Source organism: Heloderma suspectum, chromosome 1 (genome assembly GCF_057233095.1).
Source record: "Heloderma suspectum isolate Gila_16-S chromosome 1, 16-S_ref, whole genome shotgun sequence".
Classification (NCBI taxonomy): domain Eukaryota; kingdom Metazoa; phylum Chordata; class Lepidosauria; order Squamata; family Helodermatidae; genus Heloderma; species Heloderma suspectum.
Genome location: NC_139458.1, coordinates 144043026 through 144056602, shown reverse-complemented (window position 1 = coordinate 144056602; position 13577 = coordinate 144043026). Strand labels below are relative to the sequence as shown.

General features: G+C 43.3%; 1 protein-coding gene across 1 annotated transcript in view; it reads left to right on the top strand.

The window, feature by feature from the left end:
* Positions 1 to 13577, top strand: part of SLC11A1 (solute carrier family 11 member 1) — a 51242-nt gene that overhangs the window by 27948 nt on the left and 9717 nt on the right. The window lies entirely within an intron of this gene.

Sequence of the window (13577 nt, the reverse complement as noted above, 5' to 3'; positions counted from 1 at the left end):
ACGTCCAAAACATCTGGAAGCCACCAGGTTGTCTACCCCTGATTAAAGGCCTTTTTTTCTTTTCTTTTTAAAAGAGCTTAATTCATTATTTCTAGTGTTGCAGAACCCAGAGTCAGAGAGACCACGAAGTGAAGGAAAAAGAGATTCTTTATTTAACGCGCGGGCTTAAGGCTGGAATCGTTTCCAAAGAGCCAGAAGCCCCGATTTATATTAGCACATTGTTTTTATAGACATTGTGACACATATGAAACGGCTCCTCCTCCCCCTCCCGCGTGGGGTTGCAATCCTCAACATTTCTTCTCTTAGCACTATTGTTTATAATACAAGAACTGGGTTATAGGGTAGCCATGATAAGGAGAGAACAGAAGAGAACAGCAGAGAACAAGATATACAATTGTATGACCTTTGACAAGATAAGGAATTCCTGTGTCTCGTCAGCTTACAACAATATATTCAAAGGAGAAAGAGCTCAGCAAGAACATGAAGCATGAGACTGCATGAGGCTACTTAGTCTGACCCCCGATATGGCTGCTACATTCCCCCCTTAAATGCATAATTTCATTACAATTATAGCATTTTTGATAACCATACAAAGCTTTTTGTGACATACATATTACTTAGCCTTTTGTTGGGCTATTAGAGCATAGAGGGCAGCAGTTTTACTAGCTGAGACATAAAACAGATTGGTTAAACAGCTCATAAGACAAGGAACGCAGAGACATAACAGAACTTTTATGAACAACACTGGTAGAATTAGGATGAACAATGCTTTAAGCCAGCTAAGATCTGGAAGCCAAGGGGTTAACTAATTGAGCTAATTGTTTTGTCTTATTGTTTTGTTAGCTACTATATTGTGCAGCTTGTTGATCTGTTCATCTACAGCATTGCCATTATCAGTTAAGTTAAAACAACAGAGCTTTTGGTGTGTCTCACAACTTAAATGATGAAGAAGGAAGAGGTAATCTATACCAGCTCTGTTTTCTAGAACTGCACCTCTTAGATCACGCAACTCTTTATTTAACAATGACAATGCTCGTGAGGTGGCATTTATGCTTTTGGCTAAGCTGCAAGCTAACCGGTTGATTTCCAGACCATCAGCCAAGGCTAAACCTGGAACCTTAACCAGTGACATTGCTAAGGCCAATTTTTCTGAGTCAGAATATAACTGCACATGACTACTACAATTTTTAGTTAGTTGGAGTGCTCGAGGCTGCCGTCGACGGATTTTCTCGGGCTACAGGGGAAGAATTGGCACCAGTTCAATTGGCGGCTGAGGCAACATGGGTGGTTATTAGACAAGTTGGCAGGAATGAATGACCAAGTGCGGGAACTACATGTCTAAAACCATCTATGAGGCAAAAGTATGTGGGCATCATTAAAAGATATGTTTTGAATTTTATTACAGTGGAAGGGGGCCAGGGATAGCTTTATATTTTCTGGAAAAATTTTTGACAATTAAGCATTCGTGCACACGTAGCATTTGTTTCAGCAACGATGGGGGTGCGTAGAGTGAACTCTGTAGGGGGTAGTATCTTTGCAACCACGCCCCAATTAGCATTTTGGGAATAAGTTAAACTTACACCATAAACTCTTAACATGGTATCTTTTTGAATTTTCCCAGGATGTCTACAGACAGGTATTAAGCAAGAGCTAATAAGCCTGTTTGCAGGTATACCTTTTGGCAAACAAAAATGTTTTACTCTCGTGATGTTAGCCAGGTGAAGCCAGTAATTATCAGCAAATCCCTGGGACAAACTTTTTCTCTCTAGGGGCTGGCCCCCCTTTTTGCACCTTATTAAGGAAACACAATGCAACACTACTAACACTACAACACGCATGTTTGATCTTCTTTGGGATCTGACCGTACGCCGGGCAGCTATTCACCTGGCAAGCTGCAGTAGGGTCTAGTCTCCTTCTTCAATTCTCCAGTTGCAGGTCTGACCGTACGCAGGGGGACAGTCTCCTGGTGTGTCTACAGTAAGGTCGAGCCTGAGTCTTCTTACTGCTTTTTTAGAATGATTTTTAAAGGATTTTCAGGATTTCTGTTTACAGTCTACTTTCCCCCTCTCGCTTTCTTGACTCGTGTCCAATGTATCCAGGGTTTAACTCCAGCTGCTTTCATAGCTGCGGGGGTGGAAAGTATGACAGTTTTCAGTCCTCTCTATCTGGGAGTCAAAGGGTTATTTTTCCCTCTTTAACTCATACTTTAACTCTTGTTTGGAAAGGATGAGCTTCTGTGATGGGAATGGCTTATTTTTTTAAGACAAAGCGACGCTGGGCTTGAAGAACTTCGCTCAGTGTTTGGACTTCTTGTTTAAGGCTAAGGTTTGCTTGCTCTTGATGCTGCTCCAGTGTCAATTATGAAGTCAATGTCACGGCCCCTCACAGTCAATGTCACGGCCCATCTCAAGCTGTCTCCCTCTTCGCCCATTCTGGCCCCTTTGGTTTTCTCCTTTGTGTATTTGATTTATTTTATTTGGGCATTCATGCCACTAATGTCCATCTTGTCCACACTGGGCACACTGGTTCTTTTTTAAGAATCTTCTGCCTCTGCTGGGTCTTCTTTTTTTTTTTTCGTCCACGTCTTCTTGGGCCTCTGGGTTGAGGGAGGTGTACTGGCAATAGGCATTTGAAAGACGCTCCAAGTATGCTCTGGGGCCTCAGTGGCACCTTGCAGCACTTTAGACACTTTGGTCATATTAACTGACTTCTTCATACCTGCTTTCATGGCTTTTAACAGCAGGGTTTGATACTGGGTGAGGCGCTCTAGCCCCACTTGTGTTTTGGGATTCCAGCGAGGGGGGGATTTACTTACAAGGAGACTTTATTGGGTAACTTACAGCACACAGGCGTACTTAATGGTTGGATCACACAGCTTCTCTGAACCACGAGCTATTGGGCTAAATGGGTTTTATACCATACATGTTACCCATGAGGCAGCACAACACTAGCAAGCATTTTCAGCATAGGCTAGAAGTGTTTGGTTCTCAGGCACAGCTTCCTGTAAACAACTTCGCTTCCCAAAGTGCTTGATAACACTTTTATTCATTAGTATGGGAAGACAAATTTTTTCTCTTTCTTTTGCTTTCTTTTTCTTTGCTGATCTGCCTGTATTGCAGATCATGTTTCAAACTTTTTATATAAAACTTTCTGATCCATGCACCAGCCTTGTTTCTTTATTTGTCTTTTTCAAGTTAAACTCACTTACTTAAACCTTTCTGCCTTACACTAGTCCCAATGACACACATTTGGGATAGGGTCTTTTTTCCTTCTAGTTACATTTTCTTTATCTTAAAGAACTATTACATTATTGTGGCTACTTTACCCCAGGTAATAAGCTCCAGGCACAATCAGCTGCTTTTAATTTACCCTGGGGGCAACTATGGCCACGCTTCTTTTTTATAAATGTTTTTTTTTTTTTTGCCTCTTGCCTTTTCTTTCTTCTTTTTTTCTCTCTTCTCTATCTGTCTGCTACTTTCTCTATTCCTTCTTTTTTACTTGCTTTTGTCTTTCTTCTACTTGACTTTGTCTTTTCTCCTCGTCGTCCATTGGGAACCACACTTAGTATCATTTGGAGTTGCAACTAACACTAATCCGCAAATATCACATATATTTTATGATATTTAAGAAATCATAAAATATACACAACAAACTTTTTCTGCAATTTAACACAATGAATGGAAAGCACTTCTTGCATTGTAAGGCATGATGGAGCAGATCCAGCAATTATACTGCTCTTCTGGCTGAAAGCTCAGGGCCCATTAAAATCAAGGGACGGGCATACCCACACACACAAAGAGTTCTAGGTCACCATTTTTGCATCGGCAACTCTATGCTGCATGAGTTTTAGCAGAAGGAAATCTAAAAGTTATAGATCAAACTCAGCCTGCTGTACACTGAGCTGACTACAAACACAGACACACGGTCCACAGCGATGAGAGTTCAAGTTTATCAAAAGCTTCACAGCACTGTCCATGGCAAGTCTTTGACAATTTAAAATTTTAGTCCATGTGCAGAGTGTCTCTAAAAAGCCCAGACATTGATGGAAGCAAACAGAGACGGCTCTGGGCAATGAAGATGCGATGTTTCCAGCAAAGGCTCTCCACTTTTGCATCAGTTTAAAAAGGGAAAGTGTGGCCCTACACCCCTTCTGACAGACAAGGGCCTTTAACTTTTTAGCAAGGCCTCTGTCTAAACAGAGCGGCACAGCTCAGCTCTCTAGCCGTGACACTTTAACTTGGGCAACTCCTCTGTAAATTTTATTCTACCTCTGTCAGGTTCTCACAGACATTTTAAAAACTTACTCTTTTTTTTTCTTCTAACCTGGTACACGAAAGCACTGAAACACTGAGTGCTGAAACTCAGGACGCTGGGGGGTGATGGGCATCGCCTTATACTTGCATTTTTCAGGCAGCCATTAATCTTCGGGGAGGCGGTGGGGTGATTTGCAGGACTTCAAAGGCAAGCTTCTCAGTTTGTTTGTATTTGTAAATCCCAAGCTTAAAACAGGACACGATGAGGTACAGGGCAGCCAAATTCTTGCTTTGGCACTGGCAACAAATAACTTGGGTCAGCTTTCTTCGCTGGGGTCTCAAACAGGAAAACAGTCTTAATTTAAAGTTGTAACATCACTGACAGCGTCAGCCAGCCAGCTACACAGATCTCATTGTTTTTTAAGACAGTTGCTCCAATATTTTCTTCTCAATCAGGTTGGGTCTCCCAGCTTACACAGTTTATTGCAGCTTTCAGGAGCATGGTAGTAGCGTGATTTTGGCTTGGCCAGGAACATGCTGTCTGGTTTCTCGGTCTCTTTAGCACACACACTTAGGCAGTGTAACACTGGACACTCAAATCAGTGAGATTTCTTCATTGCAGGGAATCCCACGGCAAAAGCTTAATGGTTACGCTCTTCAGAAATCATATAGCTGATGGTCAGTAGCTACAGGCTCTATGCAATTCTAACACAGTTCAAAGCTAAACACGGTTACCTTGACAGAGATCTTCAACATGGTCTTTCCGCTTCATTCTGCTTTGGGACAGTCTTATGGCACACTTTTCACCCCAAGAGGGGTCTAGCCTGTGCTCTGGGGGCTGATTCTTTACCTTTATTTTCTATTTTGCCTTCATCTTTTGGGTCTTTATTTTCAGTTTCCATTTCTTAGGGATTTTATTTCAATTAGGCGAGGTGATGATGTTGCACAACTCAGAACGTTGTGGGCAATTTTCCTGTCCCCCGTCTCTCTGCGCACTAGGCTAACAGCTACTTCTTCGGCCTTACACTCTCACGCTTCCACGCTTTGTTAAAAGCCAGACTGTCCCGCAACATTTTTCTAATTAACAGCCTCAGATCTTGTTTTTTTTTTCCTCTCAGCTCGACCTTGAGCTTTTTGCTGTTTTCTCTCTCTATTCTGAATCTTTTTTTAAAAAAAACCTTTTTCCTTTTTTGTTTGACATACATCTCAAGGGGGTGCAAGGTTTGCTTCCCCCCCCCCACCCATAGCCTCCCTCCTAAATTGAAGACAGACACAATTAGGGAATGGGAATTGGTCAGTGAGTAAGGGGTCTCACTGGCCGACACAAGAGGATTTTTCACACCACGCACTTTGCTACTGGCCTGGGCACCCGGACGGTCAACGGTATGCGTCAGAAACCGCAGTAGCCACTCACATAATCATCAATCTCTCCACTACATCCATATGTCCCTGCCACCCACTTTTCCCACTTTTTACCAGAGCGGAAAACGGCTTCCCCAGCTTCCTACTGAGTACTGGCGTGCTGGGTACTGGCGCCCACTCGGGGGGGTGATCAGGCCCCCCTTCTACCCGCAAGGAGTAGGTTCTTTTGTATACATATACCACCAACACTGACCTTCTTCATAAGGCGGGGCCCTCTTTTTTTCTGCCCAGTGGCCTTTCTCCCTAAAGGCGGGGCCCTCTTTTTCCCATATACTTGCCTTTCTCCTGAAGGCTTCCAATGTGGGTTTCAACTCAATTGCAGCTGCGATATAGGCAGGGCTCAAGTTCCTTCCTCCGCTTCCCAAGGTTCTCTTGCTGCTCGCTGCCATTTGGGCGATCCCGGTGCAGGCTTTCTCCCATTCACTCGACAAAAAGACAAAAAGGTCGGTGGCGCCAAGAAAGGGAGGCATGCGCCGAGCTCGTCTTCCCGGTGTGGCGATCAAGAGCAGGCAACTGCCGCCTGTCTGGCTCAGAGCCTGCCACATCCGAGTCACGGCACCATTTATGTTGCAGAACCCAGAGTCAGAGAGACCATGGAGTGAAGGAAAAAGAGATTCTTTATTTAACGTGCGGGCTTAAGGCTGGAATCGTTTCCAAAGAGCCAGAAGCCCCGATTTATATTAGCACATTGTTTTTATAGACATTGTGACACATATGAAACGGCTCCTCCTCCCCCTCCCGCGTGGGGTTGCAATCCTCAACATTTCTTCTCTTAGCACTATTGTTTATAATACAAGAACTGGGTTATAGGGTAGCCATGATAAGGAGAGAACAGAAGAGAACAGCAGAGAACAAGATATACAATTGTATGACCTTTGACAAGATAAGGAATTCCTGTGTCTCGTCAGCTTACAACAATATATTCAAAGGAGAAAGAGCTCAGCAAGAACATGAAGCATGAGACTGCATGAGGCTACTTAGTCTGACCCCCGATATGGCTGCTACACTAGAACGTTTTAGGCTTTGTGACTCTGGTACACAGGCAAAGCAAAACGTCTAGGTTTTTTTTAATTAAATGTCTACTTGGGCTGTAGGTTGGGAGTAGAGTGATCTATGCAGGGTTATAGATATCTAGTGGAATTTGGATTCCTGAAAACCTTTGCTTAAAAAAAAACCCATGGAAAGCTATAATCACTGACATAGGTCAATGTAAGATTATCAGATCATGTTTGGGGACAGAAATCCAAGACACAAAAGGGAAAAGATACAATTCAAAATTTTGTTTTTCTGTACAATCACTACAAGTACATCTTAGTACATACAATAGTTTTGGGGCTTGTGGCTACAACCACAACGATTTGCACGCAAGGCTACCAACCACACCAGGAGATGAATATGGAACCACGACAGCTCTTGGCAACCTAATTCCACCATCAGCAAAAGGGATCGCGAGTCTGCCAATCTTCAGGCAGAAGCGAGGCTCCTACTTTCTTGGGGCAGTCTGGGACAAGACTTCACTGATGGTATTGCCCAATCTTCCCCAATCTGGTGCCCTCCAGACATTTTGGACTCCAACTCTCATTTTGGACTCCAACTCCAGCCAGCATGGCCAATGGTCAGGAATGCTGGGAGCTGTAGTCCAAAACATCTGGGTGGTACCAGGTTGCGGAAGGCTGATATAGGCAGACTGGTTCTGGAAGCTATTGCCCAGTGAATCCTTTTCGGCACCTCCATGTCGCCTCGTCTTAGATCAACAAACTGGAGCTACTGGAAGCATCAGAAATGTTATGATTTTGATCTTTCAGGCACACACACTCTGGCAATATGACACAGTGTCAAATCAGTGAGACTTTTTTATTGTAGCAAATCTTGCGGCAAAAGCTTAATGGTGACATCCTTCAGAAATCATATACCTGATGGTCATTAGCTACAGGCTCTATGTAATTCTAGAACAGTCAAAAGCTAATAACTACAGCCGTGACCAAGATCCTTATAGGAAGCTGCCTTATACTGAGTCATACCATTAGCCCATCTAGCTCAGTATTATTTGCTCTGACTGGCGGCAGGGTTTCAGCAGGAATCTTTTTCCAGTCCTAAATGGAAATGCTAGGGATTGAACCTAGGACCTTCTGTTTGCAAATGAGATGCTCTCCCACTGAGCTTTGGTCCCTCCCCACTTCACTTCCCCTTTGCCTCTCCTTTGCAGCCCTCACTTTGTCCCCTTCCTTTTCCTACCACAAATGACTGGAGACATCATCCTAACTTCCTATTTCAAACCAAAATGCAGCACAGGAAGCAGGGAAAATCTCTTATGTCCAATCAGCTGCTGACTGGTGATAAGAGAGTTCCTTGTCTGGGGGGAGGCGCCTGGGGAGAGGGGTGGGGCTTGGGGGAAAGCTGGCAGGCCAAAGGTTCCCCATCTGTGCTATATTGGTTATATGGCACATAAGGTACATGATGCGAACATAAATGTCTTTGTGCCTGTGTGAAAAGTGGAAGCTATAATGTGGGATAAAGGCCGTTATATTAATTTCTGTGCCTATTTACAAGTCACCCAAGGCAAATGTTCCCTGCACCATCCCGCCCCCAGACCTCTCTGAGATGCGCTACACATCCTCTTTTTCTCATGGCTCCTTCCACGTTTTACTGACACTGCACTGCCCTGCAAGTTGAAACTAAGGTTAGCATGTCAGCATCTTCTCAGGGCAGCATCTCTGAGTTACGGAGCACTAACCCTCAGCACATCACTCATGCCTTTTTTATACTGTATTATGTGTCTACATAATATTTCCTGCAGATTCGTAGGGTGAACTGCTCCACCTGCAGATCATGACAGCCAGGATCAGCAGGTATCCATTCTTCCTTTTTGCAGGGAAACTCTTAAAATATGGTGGGAATTGTCAGGTAAAGGCACAGCAACTGAAGAGGTTCTTAGGTGGGGCTTCTCATGGGCACAGGATAGGACCCTGGTGGTGCAACAGTACCAATAGGGACCAGAAAAAACAGCTGTAAGGCTTGGAAACCAAAATCAAAAAAGAAACAGCTGCACCAATTGAATTCTCAATGCGTTTCAACACTGGTCTTTATCAAGGGAAAAACTCTTAGAGATTCTTCTGGAGGATTCCCTCTCTGTTGCTCTTGTTTAGTAACATCATTTGTATCCTGGTGTTCCTGTAATAACAAATCCATGTTGTAGTCGACTTCAATGTTATTACAATTGCAACAATAAAACAAGTCCCATTATAAAAGCATTAAAACCAGCATTCCCCAAAGTGGGGCCTTCCGGATGTGCTGGACTATAACTCCCCTCATTCCCAGCCAGCAGTCTGACACATCTGAAAGACATCAGATTGGGGAAGGCTGCCTTATGCCTTATACATGGCTCAGAGCTGCCTTAGTGATTGTTTTTTAAGTGTTAGTGGCCCTATGGCACCAGCTACATTGCTACAGCTTGAGTGGTGGATCCAGTAATGACCACCTCCAGGTTGTTTCGTTTCTTTGTTTGTTTAATTAATATCCCACCTTTCCACCAAAAAATGGTGCTCAAAATGGCTAACAGTAAAATCCAGATTAAAAACAAAATCTTTCTTTAAGCATTACATAAAAAACAAATAAATAAACACAATTAAAAACACAACAATAAAAGAAATAAACAGCACCAAGTAATTAAAAAATGCTTCAGTAACGAGGGGGCACTTCTGTCAGTGATTTGGGGAGGGGGGTTCATCTGTCAGTGGTCCCTGTTGGGCTTACTTGAGTGTAGTGGTGAGCAACAGTGCTCCTACCAACCCCAGGTAGCTCAGACTAGCCACCATAAAAATTTCCCATAATGCCCCACAGCAATGCAACATTGAAGACATTGTGGGAAATTAAAATGGGGCTGATAATTTAATTGAATGGGAGTGGATAATTTAAGTTCACCTTAATTTAAGTTCACCTACAGAACTGTCCTGGAACCTGTTTGTAGATCAATAGTGTCAGAGCTTCATGACAGGTGACAAGAAGAGAGACTCCTCTGTGGACGTGAAGAGTTATTTTTCCTCACCATGAAGTAACCACGTCCTGTGGGTTCTGTTTGCCCACATCCATGTGTATTCTTAGGTGAAGTGACTGTTGCAAGATCAGGCATTGTCCTTGGCCAGAGAAGTCTGGAATCGTTGGTGATCATTTATGGCTTTGACTGACCCAGTATTCAGGGAGGCCCAAGTTACCATTGACAAGCTATGTTTCTATAAATGGCCTTAAATATGGTGCTGGTTTAAAAAAAATGCAATAAGCAACAGAGCAAAAATAGTCCTTAACAATATGTATGAGCAACAAAAGCCAATGTTAAGGAAAATATATACCTCCAAATGCTATTGTCTAATACAAATAAATACAAATGTTGTAACAATATAGCAATGACACATATATCGATGTATACAATATTAAAACCTGAGCTAAGCAGTTGTTTAATAATCTGGTCATCAAAAAAGTTAACAGCAGCTAACAATTTAGATGAAAAAATGTATAAGCTGTCTTTCTCCTCTGCTTTCCTAAAACAGTTTCAAGGCCATCTGTGAGTCACTGCCTACCTAGAATGACCACATTTTTAAGCTGCATGGATAGATATATTCAGCCCTCTAATCAAAGATTTAAGGCATAATCTGATGCATGTTTAGACAGAAAAAAAGTCTTGGGAGTTGTAGGACTTTTTTTTCTGTCTAAACATGACATGTATAGGATTGCATCGTTATTCACTAGCGTGTAGACCACTCATGACAAAATGTGTTTGGCCTATTATGTTATAGTTTTTAAGTTCTATATATTCAGGCTTTAATTTTCTACACATTGATATATGTGTCATTGCTATATGGGTACAATATTTATATGTATTTGTATGAAACAATATTGTCTGGAGGTATATATTTTCCTCAACTTTGGCTTTTGCTGGTGGTTTAAAAACAAACAAACATGAGTGTGGCTGTTGTTTTCAGTGCACAACTGAAGTTCATTAGCCTGAAGGATGTTGCAATTCCAGCCACAGAAGGCTGAAGACATAGTTTGCCAACCCAAACTGATATGGTAAAAACGGGTTGTATATATAATATATGATATGCTTTCCACTATTGTAATGCTGCCATCTAGTGGTTATCTGCCCTAATGGCAAGTCTGCCCTTGACAAGAACCTGCTGGATGAAGTCCATCTAGTCCAATGTTCTGCTTCCACAGCTGCCCAACCAGATACCGCCAGGAAGCCCACAAGGAGCGCAGGAAGGGTATAGCTCTCATACTGCCTTTGTACATGAAGGTGCCCTATCACCTACGTGGTCTTCTTCCCAGAAGCACTCTTTCTTTCTTTCTTTCTTTCTTTCTTTCTTTCTTTCTTTCTTTCTTTCTAATTAATTATCTTTTTTGGCCGCCTGACAGGGCAGAAGCCCTCCCAAGGCGGCTCACAGCAATAAAATACATAAAAACAGTTACAACATTAAAAGTGATAAAAACAATAAAAACAACAATAAAGGCCAACAGTAAAACCTGCAACAATAGTAACAGCAACAATAGCAGTCATATCAATAGAAGGCCAAGGTAAAAATAATACTTTTTCAAGGCCTTCTTAAAAGCCTGCAATGACAGAGCATGGCGGCCCTCCGATGGCAGCTGGTTCCAAATGTGTGGGGCCACTGTAGAGAAGGCCCTCTCATGTGTGGTCACATGTGTCCACTATGACTTGTCCAGTCTACCATACGAAAGTTACGATTTCTTCCACACTGGGCCAGCACAAAATAGCAATGGCACCATAGGCATAATGACAAGGAATGGAGGTGGCGGAAATGCATGCCCTCTGTCAAGTTGAGAAGTGGGCACTCCCAAAAATTCACTAAAAGAAATGGAGGTGACAGTGGTGACCATCAGACTCTATTGCTTCAAAACAGGGTTGGGCAGAAAGTTGAATCTGTTACTATATTTTAAATCTTTGCACTGCTGCTAGGTTTTATTTTGGTTTTGACTTTATACTGTAGTTTTAAACTGTTATATTGTGTTATATTGTATTTTACTGTGATGTATTTTATGGTTTTAATTGTTGTGAACTGCCCAGATAGCTTCAGCTATTGGGCGGTATAGAAAAGTAATCAATAAATATCTCTGGGTGTTCTGGACTTCAACTCTGAGCATTGCTGACCATTGTCCATGCTGGCAGGAGCTTCTGGGAGTTGAAGTCCAAAACATCTGGAGATCTTACCTTCTGCCCACCCCTGCTTTAAAAGTATTCACCCAGGCGTGCAGAGTAGCAAGCATATATTAGGGTCGGATGTTTCAATGTACTAATAACTCCAAGGCTTATCGGGCAGCCTTCCCCAGCCTGGCAGCCTCCAGAAGTGTTGGACTACAGTGCCCATCATCCCCACACAGCATGGCCAATTGCTTTCTTTTTTGGCAATGGTGAGTATCGTAGTCCAACATAACTGGAGGGTGCCTGATTGGAGAAGGGCTGTTATAAGGGGTAAGGTTCATTCCGGGGGCAAGGGAGGGGTTGGGGTGGGTGGATGCCTTTGCTCAAGAGGAGGCCATCTTTCCCATTTGGGATGGGGACAGGGGCTGGAGCAGATGGTCCCTCCACTTGATTTCACTGATTGCTTCAAGAACCAGGACTCTGCATTTACATCAACATCATCACTGGCCTTTGAGTGATGGGGTCGAGGGACCGACTCCTGCGATTTCCTCCAATCTAGTGCCCTCCAAACGTGTTGGACTACAACTCCTGCCATGCCCAGCCATCATGGGATGCTGCCTGGGGATGATGACATTTGTAGTCCAACACATCTGAAGGGCATTGAGTTGGGGAAGGCTGCATTACTGGATTTCAACTTGATCTAAGATGGGTTGTTGCAACAACAGCAGTACCACCATGCAATTGTTGTTGTTGTTCAGTCGTTCAGTTGTGTCCGACTCTTCGTGACCCCATGGACCATAGCACGCCAGGCGTTCCTGTCCTGCACTCTCTCCCAGAGCGTGCTTACTGTGCTGTCTAAGTTTGCCATAGCTTTCCTCCCAAGGAGCAAGTGTCTTTTAATTTCATGGCTACAGTCACTGTCTGTGGTGATCTTGGAGCCCAAGAAAGTAAAATCTGTCACTGCTTCCATTTCTTCCCCTTCCATATGCCAGGAAGTGATGGGGCCAGATGCCATGATCTTCATTTTTTTAATGTTGAGTTTCAAACCAGCTTTTGTACTCTCCTCTTTCACCCTCAGCAAGAGGCTCTTTAGATCCTCTTCGCTTTCTGCCATTAGGGTGGTATCATCTGAGACCCTGAGGTTGTTGATAATTCTCCCGCCAATCTTAATTCCGACCTCTGATTCATCCAACCCGGCATTTCTCATGATGTACTCTGCATATAAGTTAAATAAGCAGGGCAACAATATGCAGCCTTGTCGTACTCCTTTCCCAATTTTGAACCAATCGGTTGTTCCATGTCTGGTTCTTACTGCATGGTTTTAAAAGTATAAGAAATGTATGTTTTGGTTAAAGGTGAGTCCCAGGTCTGGAAAGGCTGGAGACTACTGTTTTAGCATAATCTTCCCTTGGTCTGGACACATATCCCGACTGTTGCCAGGCCTGTTCTTTGAGGGACGGGGAAAACAACAAGAGTCTTGTAGCACCTTTAAAAGCTAACAAATTCATTGTGGCATAAGTGGAGGTAAGCCTCTTCCTGGTGCCATTGTTCTGTTTTCTTCACTCAAAACTGATGGTCTTTGGGGTTCTTCCCAGCCTCCCCTTCTTGGCCAACCCTTTTGCTATTCCCACAAGTGGCTGTTCACCCCATCACCCTTTTGCAGCTGCTTATGTTCACCACAAGGGGGCAGCTTCTTTCAAGACGATTTGGATTCATGCTGATAGGGTGTACCTGCACTCCTTCTGCCT